The sequence below is a fragment of the Prionailurus bengalensis genome, chromosome X, assembly GCF_016509475.1.
Source record: "Prionailurus bengalensis isolate Pbe53 chromosome X, Fcat_Pben_1.1_paternal_pri, whole genome shotgun sequence".
In the NCBI taxonomy this organism is placed as follows: domain Eukaryota; kingdom Metazoa; phylum Chordata; class Mammalia; order Carnivora; family Felidae; genus Prionailurus; species Prionailurus bengalensis.
The window spans coordinates 36,261,122-36,275,634 of NC_057361.1; the positions used below are offsets into that span (position 1 = coordinate 36,261,122).

Here is a 14,513-nt window from a genome sequence, read left to right on the forward strand (position 1 = left end):
GCTTGAAATCAATGCTGGTGAGTTTGAGACCCTTTCTAACCTATTTGAGAGCCTCCTTGTTGCATTTGAAACAATTAACTTTCTTGAAACTCTTTCTGACGTGGTTGAGACTCCTAAAATATTTGACTTGATAACCTGTTTGAGCCACTTTCTGACTTATTTAGGACCATTATTGATTGAGACTTCCTAATGATGTTAAGACACCTACCATGTGAACAGTCCTTTTTGACTTGTTTGCTACCCCCCATGACTTTTTTGATATCCTTTACGACATATTACAGACTGTTCTGTCAGTAGGAGATCCTTTCAAAAGTCACTAAGACATTACCATATGAGTTTGTGACCCTTCCTTATTTATTTGAATCTCTTACTGACTGCTTAAGACCTTTATTGAAATATTTGAGACTCTTCCTGATGTATTTGGACCCTTCTTGTCTGAGTCCCTTCCTGGTGTATCTAAAACTCTTCCTGGTGACTTTGAGACCCTTCCTAACATGTTCGAGACCTTTTATGACTTGTTTGAGATGCTTCCTGATCCATTTGAGAGCATTCATAATTTTTTGAGATTCTTCCAGATTATTTGGGGCCCTTCATGACATATTTGAAACCTTTAACAGCTTGCTTAAGACCTTTTCTGATGTATTTGACCCTTTTCTGACTATTCAAAATGATTCCTTTCTACTTCAGACACTTCCTTATTATTTAGTACCCTTCTTCACTTATTTGAGACTCTTTAAGAAGTATTTGAGATTTTCCTTGACTTGAGACTCTTTCTGACATATTTGAGACAATTTCTGACTTGCCTGAGACCTTTCCTGAGGTGTTTAAGACTCCTCCTTCCTATTTGAGATTCTTCCAGAATGACTGAGACACTGTTTGACATGTTTGAGATCAATCCTCCTCCTTCTTCCTCTTCTTCTTCTTCTTCTTCTTCTTCTTCTTCTTCTTCTTCTTCTTCTTCTTTTCACAAATGAGACTTTTTATTTGTCACCATTGAAAGTCTGAATTTTAAGCATATTTTTAGACTGATGGCTCATATTCATCAGCTTCTTCAACTTCAGCACCTGCCTCATCCTCAGTAGCTTTTTCAGGATGACTACCTTTACCATGAAACGCCATGAGTTTTCCCAATTCAAACTTGGGCTTCTTCATCGTTTTTACTTTTGTAACAAAGATGTCATGGAGCGGATAAATACATTGGCAAACATTTTCTGTGTCTTTCCCAATACTGTCTGGAATCAGTTTATTGGCCACTTCTTTTAAGTCATTTGTCTGCACCTCTAGGGTCATGATTTATATTATCTTCTGGATTTGGCAGACCTATTGGTGCTAGATGTAAGAGCTGTTCTAAATCTGATTGTTACAATTTTTAGGAAAACCAACACAGAGTAGGTGAAGCAAATAACCTTCAGTAGTCTTGACATTGACATGAGTTTTAATCATTGACTGCCTTTTTTTTTTTTTCAACGTTTTTATTTATTTTTGGGACAGAGAGAGACAGAGCATGAACGGGGGAGGGGCAGAGAGAGAGGGAGACACAGAATCGGAAACAGGCTCCAGGCTCTGAGCCATCAGCCCAGAGCCCGACGCGGGGCTCGAACTCCCGGACCACGAGATCGTGACCTGGCTGAAGTCGGACGCTTAACCGACTGCGCCACCCAGGCGCCCCCCCCCTTTTTTTTTTTTTTTAACTATGGAGCAGATTTTGTCACAGGTAAGATCTCTGCCATGGAAGTAAGTCAGGCAATTTTTGCCCAGTATATCCTCAGTAGTTAGCTTTAATTTTCTACATGCAAGTTTATCATTCAGATCAGCAAGATTCACTTCAAAAACACCACCCTTGAGGCCATCAGATAAAATTTTGCTTCCTTGAATTCTTGTCATGAGTGTTTTTCCAATATTTATTATTAATTGAACATAGCTGGTGTTTTCACATCATACCAATCTTTCTTAGAAATTGGATCACTTTCTTCTTGGCTCCCTTTTTGCTGCCTTTCATAAGGTGCTTAATCTTGCCAGCTACCATGGTTCTGCCCTGAGTGCTTCCTTCTTTTTTGAGACTCTTTCTGACTTCTCCATCCTAACATGTTTTTGATCCTTCCCTACCTAGTTCAGATTCTTCTTCACTTATTTCACCCTCTTCCCGATGTATGTGAGTGTCTTCCTGACCTATTTGAGACCCATCCTTATATACATAAGGACACTGGAACTTTTCCTGACATCTTTGAGACCCGTTTTGTTTTGTTTGAGACTCTTTCTGATAACACTGAGACCCTCCCTAACTTCTTTGAGACCCTTGCTGATATGTGAGCAACGCTTTCTGGTGTATTTAAGACCCATTTTGATGTATTTTAGAAACTTCCTGATTTAATTCTAAGTGCTGAATCAGTCCCTGATGCAGTCTTAAGAGGAGGCAAAAAGACCTTTAGCCTCAGACTTGAAAGACTTTTCTTCAAGCATTTAGTCTAATCAATGCTTTTTCCAACCCTTAACTGCATATGGACAATGAAAACTTTTATTGGTCATTTTTCTAGGCTTTTAATCAAAATTTTCTATAATTCTGCCTAAGTATCAGTGATTTTCACTAGAATATATATAGTCTTAGCTATATATAATATATAGAGAGAGCCAAAATAATAATGTCTTACATGACAGAAAGCAGTTCATTACTCCCTCATGTTAACAACATCTGAGCATATGTAGTCTGGGGCTGCTCTGTCGGCACCAGGCTGGTTCTCAGGCTCCTCTGTCTTATGGAACTGCCATGATTGGGTGGAGCTTTGTGCATAGAGTCCAAGATGGCTCGTTAGCACATATCTTTTCTAGCCAGCAAGAAGTAGGAAGAGATGGGGGCAGGAACCTCTGCTCCTTTAAGGACATGACCCACAAATTGCACATATCAGTTGTGCTCCCGTTTGGTTAGCCAGAATGCAATCATATGACCATACCTAGCTGTAAAGGAAGGTGGGTAATGTAGTCTCTATCCTGGGAAGCCATTTTACCTTCTTAAGTTCAGGATTTCTATTACTACAAAAAATAAAAATAAAATAAAAAAATAAGACTAAAAGTATATTGGGGGAACAATTACCATTCTATTCACAGCCTCTCATTTTGAAACTCGGACATTTTTAATTTGGCCAAGAACCACCCTCCACCCAGCAAGAGAATAAAAAGGATTTTCCCCCTTTTCTGTTCCTTAACTTGGTAGCTCCCAGAGAAGAATAGTTTTTAATTCTGAGCCATGAAAGTCAAAGGGGGAAAAATGGTTGCTTAAAACTGGAGTGTTTATTTGTAATAAAAAATGCCTTGGGCTATTATACTAGTACCTAAAGACCAACCTGGATTTTGTAATTGAACATTTAGGCAAGCAGAAAAAGAGCAGAATGTTTTGAGAGGCAAAGTATCAGATCACCATCTGGACCATAAATAATTTATACATTTTAGAGACTTGGAAATCACATGGGTTGGGAACAAATAATATACTAAATCTCAGTGAGGGAAAAAAAAATCTCTAAACACTATATCTGTGAATTGAATTTAAAGCCTAATGACAGTTCTGAGAATTGGATTAAAATGCAGGAAGGAGCACTAGTTTTTATGTGAAACGAAATGAACATTATTCTTGATTTTTAAAACTATACAAAAGAACAGCTGATGAAATCAAGCTTAAATCTCCACAATCTAGTCACGGGGAGCAACTAAAATTGAACTCCATGTACTATCTTTGGGTAAGTCTTTGAGATAAAACTCTTATCAGATCCTGACCTAGCAGTGACTTTACATGCTGGGCCCCGAGTTTGTGAAATATGGTAAATGCTTTAGCTGTTTTTGAGACAGTTTGCTGAGGTATCCTATTCCAGTACACTTGAGGAAAGACAGAACATGGTAGGAAGGGAATTCAGAGGTTGGTCCTAGTTGGAGTTGAGAGAGTGTGACAGCACCAGGCTGCCCCAGATCCTGTGGGTGGAGCATGAGGGGGTGGGGGGCAGGGGGCAGCGTGGAGCTGGGCATTATCATGAAGTCACAATAGAAGCTCTTCCACAGTGTAGCCAGAAGCCTGAAGCCTACAAATGAACTAGGTTAGGAGCTGGCAAGGTAACTCAATCACTGACCTTCGCCAAGTATTTGTCAGTGACCTTGGTCAGCCTTTACAGGCTCAGCCATGCACCTGCCAACCCCTCTCTGGACAGTGCCTTAAAGGCCCCACGGATGAAGCTTCAGCATTAAACTTCTGGGATGGATTCTAATGAGTTGGTTGGGCATTTTTCTATCGCACTGGGAAATGAGTGATCATGTGTGGTCCCTCTGAATTTGAACATATGTGGACAAAAATGTGTGTTTTTGATCACTTAGAGTTTTAATTTTGTATTTATGGAAAGGGTTCTTTTGGGTGTATTTGGACATTTATTTTTTATCATACATCACTTTTAGATACACATATAAAGGAAAATTATATAACAATAAATTGATAAATGTACTCCTGAGACGTTTTCACATTGAGAGCTCCACTTTTCTGAATCAGCTTTTTAAAATTGAGGTATAGCACACATACGTTAAAGTATGTAAAGCACACTAGTCCTAAAGTTGTTTGTCACATATATGATATCCTTATATGTGGAATCTAAAGAAAAACTCATTAAAGCAGATAGTAGGATGTTGATTACCAGGGGCTGAGGTGTGAGGGAATCGGGGAGATGTTTAAGGGTACACACTTGTAACTAGTAGAGTAATAAGTCCTAGAGACCTAATACACAGTACAGTCATTATAGACAACAAAATTGTATTATAAACATTAAACTTGCTGAAAGAGTGGATCTTAACTGTTCCCGGCTCTAGAAGAAATGGTAGTTACGTAACATGATACAGGTGTAGTCTAATGCTACCATGGAGATCATATAGCAATATAAATGTATCAAATCTGTATGTCCTACACCTTAAACTTGCACAATATGATATGTCAAATCTCTCTCTCTCTCTCTTTCTCTCTCCTCTCCCCATACACACACACACACACACACACACACATATATATATATATATATATATATATATATATATACTGATACCAAAGGATGTAGGGCAATTGGCACAACTTGGTGGGAGTATAAATTGATACAACCACTTTGGAAAACAATTTTACAATATTACCAAAGTTAAATATATGCCTACCTTATGACCCAGCAATCCCACTCCTTGGTACATACCCAAGAGAAATGAGTGCATATGTCCACCAAACTACACGTGTAAGAATATGCATAGCAGCACTATTCAGAGTAGTAAACATTGGAAACAATCCAAATGTCCATCCACAAGAGAATGGATCAATGCATTGCTGGCGTATCCATGCAATAGAATAATATACAGGCACAAAAAGGAACAAATTACTGGCACACAGTAGTAATGGATGAATATCACAGATACTCTGATAAGTGAAAGAAGCCAAATACAGAAGAGTATAGACTGTGTGGTTCCATTTATGTCAAGTTCAATTAACAGGGAAAATGAATAGATTGTGATCGAAGATAAAATGATAATTACCTCTTGAGGGGTGGTGGTGTTAACAAATGCAGTAAATGCTCATTATAAGACACTTAAACAATGCTGTCTAGACCTCTCTTTCTCCATGTATCTGCATAACTAACTCTCTCACCTTTAAGTCTTTGTTCAAATGTTACCCAGTCAGTGAGGCCTACCCTGACCACCCAGTTATAAATTGCAGTCCATACCCCTCAACCCCTGCTCCTTTTTCTCCTCCTTTTTTACTTTTTCTATTATACCTCACACCTTCTAAAGTACTCTAGAATTTACTTATTTGTTATATTTATGCTTACTGCATTTTTTTAAGTTTATTTATTTATTTTGAGAGAGAGAGAAGAGAGCATGAGCAGGGCAGGGGCTGAGAGAGAGCCCCGAAGACTGATGTTGCAGACCAAGTCCAGAGGTAGTCGGCTGTGGAATTCTCTCTTGCTCCAGGGAGGCTGGTCTTTTTGTTCTATTCAGGCAATCAAGTGATTGAATGAGGCCCACCCACATTATAGAGGGCAATCTGTTTTACTCAAAGTCCACTAATTTAAATATTAATCTCATCCAAAAATACCCTCACAGAAATACTCAGAATGATGTTTGATCGAATATGTTGGAACCCCATGGCCCAGCCAAGTTGACACATACAGTTAATCATCACAGCAAGGTAAGGGCCAGTTGAGGAAAGACCTTGAATGCTAGTATTTAAGCTGTGAGAACCATTAAAGATTTAGAGGCCAGAGCATTGGAATGAGGAAGCCTGGAGGCAAAGAGAGAACTTAGGAGACTACTGTGATCATCCAGGCAGGAGGGAAAGCAAGATAATTACAGTGAGCCTGGAGGGGATGAAACAGAAGCAAGCAATATGGAACTGAGGAGACTTGGCAATTGACCAGTCCTGGGGGGTGAAGGAAAGTATGCACAGAATGACTCTGTTTCAAACCTAGGCAACTAGGAGGGGGGTGAAACCACTAGGAGAAATGGAGGAATTGGGCTACAGAAGATGCCTGTGTCCCTGGGGGCTCCTCCGATTGAAGGGCTTAGGGCATGTTCAGATATAATAAACCACCCCAAAATGGTGACCTAAAACCAATAGTTTGTTTTGCTCACAAATCTGAAGGTGACTGGGCTCACCTAACAATTCTCATTGGGCACAATGATGCATTGTAACATAAACTTTGTGTTGGTAACAGGAAATTAATTCTTCACATAAGAATTATTAAATGGATGATGAAAGTAAACACTGATAGAATCTTTTCTGCATAGTACCCACTGAACTTGTTTTGTTTTTTTTTAACTCATTACCATTTTTATCTACTGACACTGATTAATTCTAGATCCTACTTCATCGCCCTAAAAGAGAGGGAGAAAATTATCTCCTGTTTGTGGCTCTCCTGTGCCCAGCAAGTGTTCTGAGTTAGAGTAAGAAATGTCTAACATGCTTTAAAAGTAGAACTTGGTTGAATTACCTGTTTATCTTTTAAATTAATTTTAGATTTCTGTTCGATTTTAGTTTGATTAGATTTTATTTGTTAAATATTCTAGATCAAGCTTGAAGTTTTTAATTTTTTGAGAGACAGACAGAGAGAGAGCAAGCACAAGTGGGAGAGAGGCAGGGAGAGAAGGAGACACAGAATCCGAACCAGGCTCCAGGCTCCAAGCTGTCAGCATAGAGCCCGACGCGGGGCTTGAACTCACCAAACGTGAGATCATGACCTGAGCCAAAGTTGGGACGCTTAAACCGACTGAGCCACCCAGGGGCCCCTTCAGGTTGAAATTTAATATAAGCGATATAATGTTTCTGAAGTACAATATGGCATTATGTTGAATTTATTTATTTACTTGTGCTTGTTTTGCCAAGTGGGCACCGTGGTGAATGCTGTAACACATTACGCAGATCTTACCTTTTGTTGTCCAACTTCAAGAGTATGGTCAGCAGACTGCCCTTAGACGTCCACCCTCTGGGGTCCACCTCAGCTGCGTAGAACCACTGGGGGTAGCCCACATCCAATGACTGATCTTTGCAGAGATACAGCCATCTCCATCCATCTTTGGACAAGTCCACAGAACTGTTCTAACTGCAGGGCTCCCTATAGGGTCAGCCAAGTCTGTCATCATGCCTGGGTCAAAACTTGACTTCTTCCTGTCCCCAATCCTGCTTACTTCCCCTCCCAATACCCACAGTGTTGATTCCGAGAGCATTTTTCCCCAGGTTTATTAAGATATAATTGACATATAACACTCTGTAAATTTAAGGTGTACAATGTGCTGATTTGATACGTTCATATATTGCGAAATGATTACAACCGTAGCACTAGCTAACACTTCCATCCCATCACACAATTACCATTTTTTAATGGTGAAAACATTTAAGATTTATTGTCTTAGCAACCTTCAAGAATATAATAAACTATTATTAGCTATAATCACCATGCTGTACATTAAATCTCTAGAACTTGTTGGTGTTATAACCCGAAGTTTGTACCCTTTGACCAGTATCTCCCCATTTCCCCTACCTCCAGCCCCTGGTAAGCACCACTCCACTCTCTGTTTCCCTGAGTTGAGCTTTTTCTCAAAATTTAAAATCAAACTAACATGTGAACCAATCCTACTTCTGGGTACGTATCCGTAAGAGATGAAATCAGTATCTCTTGTTTTCTCTTGTTGTTTTTTGTTTGTTTGTTTTTTGTTTTGTTTTTTGTTTTGTTTTTTTTTTTGATGACAGTCACTAACAGGTATGAGGTAATATCTCATTCTGGTTTTGATTTACATTTCCTTGATGATTAGTGTTGTCAAGCAACTTTTCCTATATCTGTTGGCCATTTGCATGATTTCCTTCAAAAACTGTCTATTCAAGTTCTTTGCCCATTAAAAAAAATATTGATTTATTTTGAGAGAGAAAGAGAGAGCAGAGGAGGGGCAGAGAGAGAGGAAGAAAAGATCCAAAGCAGGCTCCACTCTGTCAGTGCAGAGCTTAACACAGGGTTTGATCCCACAACCACAAGACCATGACCAGAGCTGACATCAAAAGTGACTGAGCCACCCAGGTGTCTCTCTCTGCCCATTTTCAATTGAATTATTATTTTTTATTTTTTTTATTTTTCTGCTATTGAGTTGTATGAGTTCTCTATATATTTTGGATATTAGCCCCTTATCAGATATATGATTCATAAATATTTTCTCTCATTCTGTAGGTTGCCTTTGCATTTTGTTGATTGTTTCCTTTACTATGCAGAAACTTTTTAGCTTGCTGTAGTCCCACTTGTCCGTTTTCGATTTTGTTGTTTGTGCTTTTGAGGTCATGTCCAGGAAAGCACTGCCAAGCAATGTCAAGGAGCTTTTTCCTGTGTTTTGTTCTAGAAGTTTTACAGTTTCAGGTCTTATGTTTAAGTCTATAATCCATTTCATGTTAATTTTGGGGAGTGGTGGAAGATAGGAGTCCAATTTCATTCTTCTGCATGTGGTTATCCAGTTTTCCCAACACCATTCATTGAAGAGGCTATCCTTTCCCCAATGGGTATTTTTGGCTCTCTTGTCAAATATTAGTGTGAGAGTTTATTTCTGGGCTCTTGATTCTGTTCAGTTGGTCAATGTGTCTATTTTTATGCCAATACCACATTGTTTTGATAACTAGAGCTTTATAGTTTAGTTCAAAATCAGGAAATGTAATGCCTCCAACTTTATTCTTCTTTCTCAGAATTGCTTTGACTATTAGGGGTCTTTTATGGTTCCATACAAATTTTAAAATTGTTTGTTTTATTTCTGTGAAAAATGCCATTGGAATTTTATTTAATTAATTAATTTTTTTTTTTGCCATTGGAATTTTGATAGGGATTATATTGAATCTATAGATGGCTTTGGCTAGTGTGGACATCTTAACAATATTAATATTTCCAATTCATGAGGACAGAATATCTTTACATTTATTTGAGTCTTCAGTTTCTTTCATCACAGTCTTGTAGTTTTCAGTATTACAGATCCATCACCTCCTTGAATTTATTACCAAGTATTTTATTGTTTTTGATGCTATTGTCAATGGGACTGTTTTCTTTATTTCTTTTTCAGATGCTTTGTTGTTAGTGTATAGAAACACAACTGTTTTCTGGATGTTGATTTTGTATCCTCCAACTTCACTGAATCTGTTGATTAGTTCTAGCAGTTTATTTGGTGGAGTCTTTAGGATTTTCTGTGTATAAGATCATATCATCTGCAAACAAAGACAATTTTACTTCTTCCTTTCCATTTTTTTTAAATTTATTTATCTTGAGAGAGAAAGATAGAGAGCAAGCAGGGGAGGGCAGATAGGGAGGGAGACAGAAGCCCATGCAGGCTCCACACTGTCAGAGCAGAGCCCGATGCGGGGCTCGACTCACGAACTGTGAGATCATGACCTGAGACGAAAGTAAGAGCGGGAAGCCCAACTGACTGAGCTAACCAGGCACCCATCTTCCTTTCCATTTTGGATGCCTTTTATTTCTATTTTTCTGACTCACTGCTCAGAGCGCTTCTTAATAAACAATCCTGCAATAAACTATAAACTCCATCTCAGAGTCAGTTTACTGGAGAACCCAACCTACCACAGGCAACTTTCATTTTAATTCCCCAAAGATTGGTACACTCACACACAGAGGCATGTACATATACTATCGCTGGTTGATTGGCCCAGATGTGCACACCTTACCCAGGATGGACCAATCAGAGTCTTTCCCGAGGTGTATTGAACTTGGGAATCAGATAGTCTAAGTTGCTGCCCCTCTGTGGTACAAACCTGGAAAATAGGAGAGGGGGAAGAGTAACACAGTATTTCTGGTTGTTCACATCTTGCATGTCTCCAAGGGAACCTAGAATCATAATGAAGCCTTGCCCCACACCTGGAGATGGGGGCCCTTGGAAGGGTTTTTATGTTAATGATTGATGATTTTGTTGTGTACACCTGGAGCAATGAACCATTCTGTACTAGCTTGCCCATATTGCTTTGCACAAACATCAAGATTGATGACGCGCACGTAAAGGGAACCAGCTGTCCAGCTGGACTTTGAGAGGGGATAAAGCCAGCATGAATGTCCATTTTCTGGGCTACCTGGCTAAGGAGGAAGCTGGCATGCTTACCTGTCTGAAATATGCATTCTACCATCAGGACGACCGTGCATCTGTCTTCTCCAAGCTCCACAGTGAGCCCGGCAAGTCTCCTGCAGTCTTTTGATTTTAGAGCCAGACCAGAGAATAACAAATGGCAACCTGGAGACAGGAATATCTCTGCCTTGGCAATCGTTTTTCCTCCTAAAGCTGATCTACCACAAGAGCTCAGAACACATCCACCTGCCCCAGAATCATCTTGGTTACACATGCCTCTCTTACCCACAGGCGAATTTTGAACCTAGGACCTCTTTGAACTGCTTTCCAGTCAAATAAAATATATCCAAGAAAGGTAGAGACAGTGCTCACAAATATCCAAGTCATACATCAGTGAGTTCTTCTTCACACATTAATTCTCTAATCATGAAACTAATAAATATTCACTGTAAAGAAAAAAAAATGTAGGGGGCACCTGAGTGGCTCAGTAAGTTGAGCCTCTGACTTCAGCTCTGGTCATGATCTCACATTTGTGAGTTCAAGCCCCACATCGGGCTCATTGCTGTCAGTGCAGAGCCTGCTTTGGATCCTCTGTCCCTCTCTCTCTGCCCCCGCCCCCCGCACGCACTCTCTCAAAAATAAATAAAACATTAAAATTTTTTTTTAATTAAAAAAAAACTTAGGGGCACCTGGGTGGCTCAGTCGGTTGTTTCCGACTTCAGCTCAGGTCATGATCTCACAGTCCGTGAGTTCGAGCCCCGCATCAGGCTCTGTGCTGACAGCTCAGAGCCTGGAGCCTGCTTGGGAATCTGTGTCTCCCTCTCTCTCTCTGCCCCTCCCCTGCTCATGATCTGTCTCTCTCTGTCTCAAAAATAAATAAAAACATTAAATATATATATATATGTATACTTAGAAAATACAGAAAAGTACAAAGGAAAAAAAAATAAAAGATACCCGTAATTCTGCCACTCAGGGACCACCATTTCAAATATATCAGTTAACGATTTTGTTTCTCCTTGCACACAGATAGGTATGCACATACTACCTCTACAAAACTGTGATCCTGTGGTACATACTGTTTTGAAACCTGCTTCTCTCATTCAACAAGATATGTGCCCTTGTCATCATTTCTGAGGGCTGCATTAAAAAGAAGCATCACAACCTACTTAATCACACCCTCACTGCCGGACATCCAAGCTGCCTCCCAGTATTTGTTAGTATAAAAAAATCCTATTAAGAGCATGCCCGCACATATATCCTTGTACACTCTTCAGTTTATTTTTGTTACCCAGGTGATCCCAGCTCCTCCAGCCTGCCCAGTTAATCTTTTCCTTTAATATCTAAATGAAATGCTAGAGACTCCATTCCACGAGCACCTCCCCCAGAGTCACCCAGGGGGTTCCATTTCTCCTGGCCACCTCTCACTCTGCCTGTTTATCCCTCCAAGCACGTCACCTTCTTGGGCATTTCACCTTCTGCCCTCTTTCAACATGACTCTGTCCCTCTTCCTTCATCGGCCCAAGGGGCACTAGCGCATGGCAACTGTGTGTAGCTGTCTGTAACTGAGGTTTGCGGGAATGAAAGCCAATCACAGCACAGCAAGAAATAACTTCAAATTCACACCAGATATTACTGACTCTAGAAAGTTGCCGGCCATTCTCCATCATTTGGGGACTTTTTAGTCATGATGTTTTTCTCGTGGACCCTGATGTCCTGCCGCGTTCCTGGGACCTTCCGCTCTCTCCCTCGACCACCTTATGTCTTCTCTTTTTTCTCTGTACCTACACTGTTCACCTCCTCACTCTGGTAGCCCTGAAAATCCTAAGTGCCTCCCACTTTACTGTTTTATCCCTCACACGTCCCAGGAAACCAGGTCCTCCTCAAAACATTTTCTTCATTTGGCTTCTAAAACACTACATTCTCCTGGTTTTCTTCCTTCCTTACTGGCTACTCCTCAACTTCCTTTACTGGCTCATTGTCCTCTCTCTGACTTATAAACATCAGCGTGTTCCAGGACTGAGACTTGAGACCTTCTCCCTATCTTTACTCACTCCCAAATGATCTCACCCAGTCTAATGGCTATAAGTACCCTCTGTACACTAACAATTCTCAAACTTGTTTTTTTTTAAGTTTATTTATATATTTTGAGAGGGAGAGAGCTGGGGAGGGGCAGAGAGAGCGGTGGGGGGAGAGAGAGAATCCCAAGCAGGCTCCATGCTGCCAACCCAGCTCCTGGCACGGAGCTTGAACTCACAAACCATGAGATCATGACCTGAGCTGAAACCAAGAGTTGCGCGTTTAACCGACTCAAGCCACCCAGGCACCCCTCAGTTCTCAAATTTATATCTTCTGCTCTGACCTCTAGGCTCATATGCCCAATTGCTTCCTCATCATCTTCACTTGGATGCTTAATATGCATCTGAAAGTTAACCTTTCCAAAACTAAATTTTGCATTACTCCCAAATTTGTTCCTCGCCTGGTAGTCCCCATCTCAGTAAATGCCAGCTCAGTTCTTCCACTTGCTCAGGCCAAAACCTTGGAGTCATCTTTGACTCTTGTCTTTCTATCACAGCTTATACTTGACCTAGTAGGAAATTCCTTCAGCTCTGACTTCAAAGGAAAGGCTGGCTCTGACTACCCTTCACCTCCTCCACCACTAACCTATCCTGGTCCCAGAATTCCTGATAGCCACCTTTATGGCCCACTCCATCTGATCCCAACTGGTATCTCTGCTTCCACTCTTGCCCATCTATGATATGAATATCCTTTAGCTATGTAAGCCAGCAAAAGTCACGCTCCAGTTCAAAACATTCCAATGGATTCCTGTATGACTTGACCCAAAGCAAAAGCCAGCGTGGTCTGTAACCTGGCTCCCTCTCCAACCTCAGCTACTATCACCGTCTCCACTTGCCCAGTGTGGTATAACCACACTGGTCCTCCTGTTGTCCCTTTTGTTTTTTTAAAGATTTTTTTTTTTAAGTTTATGTGTTTATTTTGAGATAGAGAATGAGCAGAGGAGAGGCAGAGAGAGGCAGACAGAGGATCCAAAGCAGACTCTGTGCTGACAGCAGATCCCGACACAGGCCTCGAACTCACAAACTCATGAAGTGTGAGATCATGACCTGAGCTGAAGTCGGACGCTCAACCGAGCCACCCAGGCGCCCCTCCCTTTTGTCCCTTAAATAAAGGCACTCCTTCTCATCTTGGGGCCTGTGCACTTGCTTCCCTTCCTGAAATGTTCTGCCCCCAGATAATAGTATAATATCCTGCCTCTGTTCATTCATGTTGCTGAGCAAATGGCACTCCCTCAAAGAGGCCTACGTTGACCACTTTATCTAAAAAGAGCACCCACGTCATTCTGTAATCCTTGACACTGCTTTATTTTCCCGCGTGGTACTTAACCTGCCATTTGATTACACTGTTCATGTTTGTATTGTCTCTCTCTGGGCAGGACCTGGTCTGTTTTGTTTATTGCTGTTTCCCGTAATCCGGACAAGGAGTTGACACAGAGGAGGAGCTCCACATGTTCTTCTCTTTTTTTTTTTTTTTAACGTTTATTTGTTTATCTTGTGAAAGGGAGCAAGAGTGAGCAGAGGAGAGCAGAGAGAGATTCCCAAACAGGTTCCACACTGTCAGCACAGAGCCCGACACGGGCCTCAATCTCAGGAACTGCGAGATCATGATCTGAGCCAAAATCAAGAGTCACATGCTCAACTGACTGAGCCACCCGGGAGCCCCAGGAGCTCCACATGTTCTTGCTACCTCTCTTGGCTTACATTATGCCCGTCCAAGTTCTCCCCAGTTAGAATATACCGTCAAGGTTCCTATGGGTGCTTCCTGAAAACGCAAGGCACAACCAATGGTGAGATGAAGTTTGCTCACCTCTAGAATGCACTTACACATTTGTATATATTGGA

At 40.8% G+C, this 14,513-nt stretch overlaps 1 pseudogene; it reads right to left on the minus strand.

Moving 5' to 3' along the window:
• Positions 1-970: 970 nt before the first annotated feature.
• Positions 971-2,385, minus strand: LOC122477638 (annotated as a pseudogene).
• Between the last annotated feature and the right edge of the window lie 12,128 nt (positions 2,386-14,513).